This window comes from Sus scrofa, chromosome 1, assembly GCF_000003025.6.
Source record: "Sus scrofa isolate TJ Tabasco breed Duroc chromosome 1, Sscrofa11.1, whole genome shotgun sequence".
NCBI lineage: Eukaryota > Metazoa > Chordata > Mammalia > Artiodactyla > Suidae > Sus > Sus scrofa.
In genome coordinates, this window is record NC_010443.5 from 63,891,434 (window position 1) to 63,899,203 (window position 7,770).

The following is a 7,770-nucleotide window of genomic DNA, read 5'->3' on the forward strand; positions in this document are numbered from 1 at the left end:
TAATTTTCATCTGTGCTTTGAACTTATACAGAAGCCACAGCTGCCTTTGTCTATCTGGCTTATAGGTTAATTTACCACAGGGTGTTCTATTTGGCTCTCCTTGGTGTTTAGCCGATAAAAATTGCTTGGAAATATTGTGACTCCCTGTGTCTCAACCTTATTATATTGTCCAATTTGGTTCATATCATCCTACCTCTCTCTCCCTTCTCTCTCTCTCACTTTTTTTCTCCCTCTGAAATTAGGTTGTGCTGTTATCAAGAATGAATTTTTCCTTAGGGAAACCAGGAAAAATCTTGATTATATGTCACCTTGCACATAACCGCTGGGTAATTTAAGTTTTCCTTCAGTTTAAAATCACCGTTTTCTCTTCTTCCATATCTTCTAAGGGAGGTGGGGAGAACTGACATATAATTGACATTATAAAGTCATTTACACTCACACTTTCAACTACGGCATATCTACTAACAAGGAATTAAACTACCAATTTAATTAAATACAGCAAGAATTATTAATAAAATTTATGTCTCCCAATGGTGATAAATAAATTAATATATAGGAGAGTTAAATCTTCAGTTCAAAAGAACCTAGTCTTTATTTGCTGGGCTTGGGATAAAATCTTAGATCTTTCTGGTTTTCTTCTAATTTCTAGATTCCTTGTGAAACCATTGCCTTATTAGTGGCAGTTTTTTGAGGCTATTCTTCAGGTGTGTTTTTGGTTTTGTTTTTGCTTTTTAGGTCCACACCCATGACATACGGAAGTTCCCAGACTAGGGGTCTAATTGGAGCTACAGCTGCCAGCCTATACCACAGCCACAGCAACATCACATCTGAGCCACGTCTGCGACCTACACCACAAACCATGGCAACGCCAGATCCTTAACCCACTGAGCAAGGCCAGGGATCAAACCCGCGACCTCACGTTTCCTAGTTGGATTCATTTCTGCCACTCCATGACGGGAACCCTGACAATCTGCTTTTTTAAGATAGATAGATAGATAGATAGATAGATAGATAGACAGACAGACAGACAGACAGACAGACAGACAGATAGATGGATAGATGATAGACAGGTAAAATTCAAAATGGTAAGCAATATGCCTAATGCTTATGAAGTTTACATACACTTCCCAATATCTAAGTGACTCCATCAACCACTGTTTTCTTCTAATGGTCCACATTTGGAGACATAAAGCAGAATAAAAGAGGAAACAGTTAAAGGCTCAGGCTTATGGTTAAAGAAAATAATTTGAATAAAGCTCTATGAGATACATTTAAGCAGAGAAAAGATGCAAAAAGATATAGCTGTGGTGCGCAGTTATGAAGAGGATTGAGTTATATCTATGCAGACTGACATGTAAAAGCAACTATGATCTATTTTTTTAAAAGATATTATACAATAATGTATGCAGTATGACCACATTTTTATAAAATTAATCAACACAACTAAACACAATAGACTGAGCATAATCTTTTTATGCTTATAACTTTCTATAAGCATAGAGGAAAATAGGTAAACACATATAACCAATGGTTAACATTGGTACTTCAGGATGATATAATTAGAAAACAGTTTTTTTTCCCTTTGACTATCGAAAATGAATATTTATTATAAGCAAATAAAACAAAAAAACATATGGAGGAAAAAAAAAGACAAACTATATACCAAGGAAGACACATATATATGGGAGTTTTCTATTCAATTCAGTATTCGTTGAGCACTAGGAATTGGTCATATAGCTTAGATATGGTGCATTTGGCTATAACTAGTAGAAAACCCAACTCAAACTGGCTTAAGTAAAGGCATTTATTGACACACAAGTCCAAAATCTAGCAGTGATATGTGTTTCAGGAGTGATATAATCTATGGACACTAGTTCCATTTCTCTGAGATTCTCTTGGCTTTCCCTTCCTCTGTGCATTGACTTTGTCCTCTGTCTGATAGGAAGGCTCTGATTTCCATGTATCACTTGTCCAGAAGAGAAAACTGCATTTTGGAAGCTTCCCCAAAAGACAAAGTAAGTATTCCCATCAAATCTCTCCTGGTGCTTCACTCGCCTAAATAGTGACAAATTCCCGATCTTAAAAATTTTTATTGGCAAAGGAGATGGCCATTAGGTCAATCAGAGTTACTCTTACAGTGGGGTGTGAGCATGATCCACTAAGGAAGATAGGCTGAGTTTGGGGGACAGGATAGATACCAGAATAAGGTTCCATTAGCAAAGAGAGCAGAGAAATGATGACTCTGGTCAAGCAGCAATGGGCAACATTGACACAGTCCTTACCCTAATGGAGTTTACATTGTTGCAGAAGGTAAATAATAAATAAGCAATTATGACTGTGAACAGCATTAGGAAAAGGAAGTATACAGTGTTATGGTTTGGGAACAGATAGCAAAGGATTTATCATTGACAAATGAGGTTGGAGAAGTTTACCGAAGACTACCCTAAGGAATGCTCATGACCTGAAGAAAGGGGAGAGAAGACAGAACATGGAAAGGTAGGAAGGTCAGCAAGTGGTTTAAACAACCGAAGGCAGATGGCCAGGGCCAAGGGAAATCGATGCAAAGGCTATGTCTTCTGTATGTGAGAAAAAACTCTTATAAGTTGCCAAGGCAAAGATGAATGCCCAGAGCAGAAAAAAATAGGCAAAGTAGATCCTACGTAATTGGAATAGGCAAATGAAGATATGAAATATTTGGTCCACTAAAAATCAAAGAAATACATTTTGAAAAAATATATTCCATTTTTCATTTAGCAAAATACAAACTGAAATTAATTCTAGAGTCAAATCTTAGGTTAGGACATAGGTTCTCACTAGAATAAATATAAAATCATACAACTTTTCTAGAAGGCAACTTAACAAAAAATCGCCCCCTCAAAAATTTAAAGGAAACTTGCCTTCTGAAACTTGCAATTCCACTCCTTAGAATTTATCTAAAACAAACAAAACCCATGAAAGTGAGTAGATACATTTGGGGATATTCATCACAGCATTATATGTAAGAGCAAAAAAAGTTAAAAGCAAATTAAATGTCCAACAAACAAAGCACATTAAATAAATGATGGCCTGTCTCACTGGTAGACTATTATAAAGTCACTTTAAAGCATATCTTAAGTATTGAATGACATTTTATTAAATGAAAAAAATTATAACAGCATCACTATCTGATTTCTGCTTTATATAGCAATAATGTACATGCACAAAAGAGACTGAAGAAATATCTATGTGTGTTGTCAGTTGATACTTCCTAATTTAGAGGGATTTTGTAGCATCTTTCAAATTTTCTATAATAAACATGTTTTCATTTTATAATAAAAGGATGTATTTTTAAAAGTCATATATGTATGTGTGTATATATTTATATATACAGATTATATATTAATATATATAGAAATATATGTATTTCTGGCCTAAATCTCAGTCCTGAGCACTGAAACAATCTGATACTTTACTGTACCTTCATCTGAATAACCCAAAACTACTTAGAAAAAAAAGAACTCATCCTTACTTCACATGCCCAGCTCCCACCCCAACTCACACCTGCTCTTTCCCTTTATCCCCCCTTTCTTTGTATGACATAATCACTCAACCAGTTTAACAAGCCATAAAGCTGTGTTTCATCCTTGATACTTTGTCATTTCTCTGCCATTCAGTTGGTCCCCAAGTTCTGTTAATTCTTTTTTTCATTTCTTAAGCTCATCCATTTCTTTCCATTCTCATCCACGCTAGACCAGTCACTCATTCTCTTGTCACTCTGAATAGGCTTCAGGCTTGTCTCCTGTAAATCCACCCTCCACACTTAGCTTAAGTGATCAACTTTAAAAAGAAATTTAATCTGATAAATATATGTACACATATATGTACACATACACATATATGTACATACACATATATATGTACACATACACACATATTTGGGCATTATCAGCATACTGGTGAGAGTTGAACCAAAAAGACTAGATGAGATTTTAAAATGAGAATGTAGGAGTTCCCACTGTGGCTTGGTGGTAACAAGCCTGGCTAGTATCTATGAGGATGTGGGTTAGATTACTGGCCCCACTCAGTGGGTTAAGGATCCAGTGTTGTTACAAGCTGTGGTGTTGGTTGGAAATGTAACTTGGATCTGGCATTGCTGTGGCTGTGACATAGGCCAGAATCTGCAGCTCTAATTCAACCCTCTAGCCTGGGAAATTCCATGTCATGGGCGTGGCCCAAAAATAAATAAATAAATAAGAGCATGTATAGCAAAAGAAGATGTCTTGGTCCATTTGGGCTGCTGTAACAAATACCACAGATTAAGAGGCTTATAAGCAACAGAAATGTATTTATCACAGTCTGAAGGCTGGAAGTTCAAGATCATGGTGCCAGCATAGTGGGCAATGACTCTCCTCCAGCTTGCAGGCTTTTCATTGTATTCTCATGTGGTATACAATGAGCTTAGAGCTCACTGGGCTTAGAGCTTGCATTGTGCTTAGAGCTCTGTGGGCTTTCTTTTATAAGGCACTAATTGCATTCATAAGGGCTCTACCTTCATGACCTAATAACTTCCCAAAGTCCACCCTCCCACCACATCCTATACCATCACCAATGCAAGTTAGGATTTCAACCTATGAATTTGTGGGGGGTGCAAACATTCAGACCATAGCAGAAGAAAACCAAAGAAGTAACAATGGACATATCAAGCAGAATAATGAACCCCTTAAATATGGCCTAATTTACAGAACATGTATATACGCTACCTTAAAAGGAACTTTTAGATGTAACGAAGTTAAGAATCATGTGTTGGAGAGATTATCCTGGACTATTTCAGGTGGACCCAATGTAAGCACCTTTAAAAGTGAAAAAGGAAGGCAAAAGGGTCAGAGAAAGATGTAAAGACACTTGACTGCTGGCTTTGAAGGTGGAAGAAGGAGCCACAAGCCAAGGTGGCCTCTAGAAGCTAGAAAGGCAAGGAAATTCTCCTTAGACCCTCAGACAAAATGTCCCCTACTGATACCTTGATGTTAGGACAATGAGATTCATTTCAGTCTTTCAACCTCCAGAACTCTAAGATAATAAATTTGGGTTATTTAAAGCCACTAAATAAAGGGGTAATTTCTTACACTAAAGGGCAATTTGTTATGATAGTTATCTCTATTACTATACAATGAAGTAATCAAGATTTAAGATCTAAACCAAAGACTGGACAAGATGGGAAGTAGCCAGCGAGGTTGAAAGAAAATGAAGAGAAAGTGATGTCCCAGAAAGCAAGGAAAGAACTAAACTTTGACGAGGGAAAGTAGTGAACCATGTCAAATGCTGAAGGTGATCAAGCTTTAAAAGGACTAAACAGTGTCCTGTATATTTAGCAACAAAGGAAATACTAATTTTAGTTTTGCACGTCTCAGTGAGGTGACCGCTGTGGAAGCTAGATACAGATAAGTTTAGAAATGATTGGAAAGTAAGAAAGCATTACAGAAAGTTCAAACCAATCTTTCCAGAAACTTGGCCATGATTGGGAGAATGAATGGCTTGTACTTGGCAAGCAAACACACAAGCACATGTGCACATGCACACACACAAACACACACACATTCACACTGAGGGAAGCCAAGAATCCAGGTTCTATGAGAACCTGAAGCTTGTATGATCGAGTGGGTAATAGACCTTTATTAAAAATAATATTAAGAATTCAAAATAATATATAAAATGAGTATCATGAGAAATCACTCATTTTCAGATCTGGCACACACCATCACAAAATCCAAAAAAATATGTTTATTAACTTTATCATCATACATTTTTCTCCATCTTTCAGATGTGTACTCCCTCTTTGTATGACAAAAATTGTCTAATGTAACTTTCTATAACAGTAACATGATGATTTGGTCATGTTGATATCATCGCCCAAAACTTATTTTTTAATAGTCACGTTTGGAATGCATGAAACATGAAATTTCAACACTGACACTTGAACTTTGTAATACTTCTAAAGGTTTCTACTTTCCAAGCATAGGAATTCTGATAAATTTTACTTTGCATTATTCCCATTGCAAAAGAACCTTATATTTAAGTGGAATTTTTATGATATTATTTTATATGATCCCAACAGAAAGAGAACTTTTGTTTTTAGTGAGCTTCAATGAGGTTAATTCTCTACTTGCAATTTTACATATTTTTGTGAAGAATGGAAGACCTTTCCACAGATGAGTTTCTGGCTCCAAATGCTTCAAATGCTGTTTATCCTTCACTATCCTCATGCTTCCCGTGCCAGGCACCAAAAGATGCATCCGTGTAGCACCTCCACGTCACAGGCAGTGTGAGTCAGCACAGTGAGGAGTGGGAGTATTTCTGGAAGACATTCCTATCCTGGGTTTGCAGGCAACAACTTAACTGTATATGCGTTCCACTAAATCTAAGTTAAAATGTGTCCCCAGTTCAATCTGGATTCCAAAATGCCTACTTACTTCCCAGACACAAAGGAAATGTGACAGAAGGTAAGTCAAAGTGGAGACAGTGGTCCTCGAGTGAGTCAGAAAGCATAGTCAGAAATATACCATTAGTATATATTATTCTTGCAGATTGTACAAATACATATTACCACATGAATATACCATTAAATTCCCACCCAGAGCCTTGACAGTCTCAGGCAAGTGAGAAGCCCTGAAGATTATTTAAGCCTCATTGGCTTTCTGGTAGATTCACCTCTGGCCGTGAAAGAGATGCATGTAGAGAAGAAGTCTTTGCAAATATAGGACAGAGGGCACGATAGTAACTGGGGGCTTCTTTTATAAGCCAGGAGGCTAAAGTATAGGACACAGGCACAGGAAAGGAAGTGAAAATGGTTTCAATACAGACAAATTTGTAAATGTAGAAACAGGGAGTTGAGAGAAGTCTCACCTTTTATCCACAATTTTCTGTAAAAAGTAAAAGGCTGAAGGTGAATGGAGAGTTGGGTCTAAGGAAGAATGATGAGGTTAGGAATAATTATATTTGGAAACTATAAAGGCATGGCCAGGGCAATGTGAAGTTTGCTGAGTGGGATGGAAGTCAAAATAAAGTTGAAGAACCTGAACTTGAAATGTTACCAGTCTTTAAGGTTGTGTGATAGCCTCCAGCAGCATTCAGCTGCCCAGCTAAGAAAACAAGTATAATGGGAAATTTGTTGATTTTGACCACTCACTGTGCATGGACCATCATTTTATTTATTGTACCCCACTGCTTCCTCAGTTTTAGCCTATACACTTCTGGGCTCCAGATTACACATGTTCCCTAGGCCCAAACCAGACTCTTTGGTTTTCTGTCACTTACAATGGAAAGAGTCCTCACTGAATCTGTTTAAAAATGGAAGTGTGGGGGTTCCTATTGTGCCCCAGAAAGTTAAGTATCCATGAGGATGTGAGTTTGATCCCTGGCCTTACTCAGTGCGTTAAGGATCAGGCATTGCTACAAGCTGTAGCATAAGTCTCAGATGCGGATTGGATCTGGCATTGCTGTAGCTGAGGCGTAGGCCAGCAGCTGCAGCTCTGATTCGATCCCTAGCCTGGGAAACTCCATATACTGCATGTGCAGCCCTGTAAAGGAAAAAAGAAAAATGGAAGTGGAAGTAGGACTGTGCAAGTGATGGAAAAGAAAAGATGGAATAGGCAAAGGTAGGTCAGAAAGTAACCTTTCTATTTTGGGCAGGGAAGTTGATAATCCCTGACGTGGAGCAATAAAATATTTAATTTTGTATTTTGGGATTGACACCACGTGCCTCTTGAAGTTTCCCAATAAAAGACTTGATAAGAA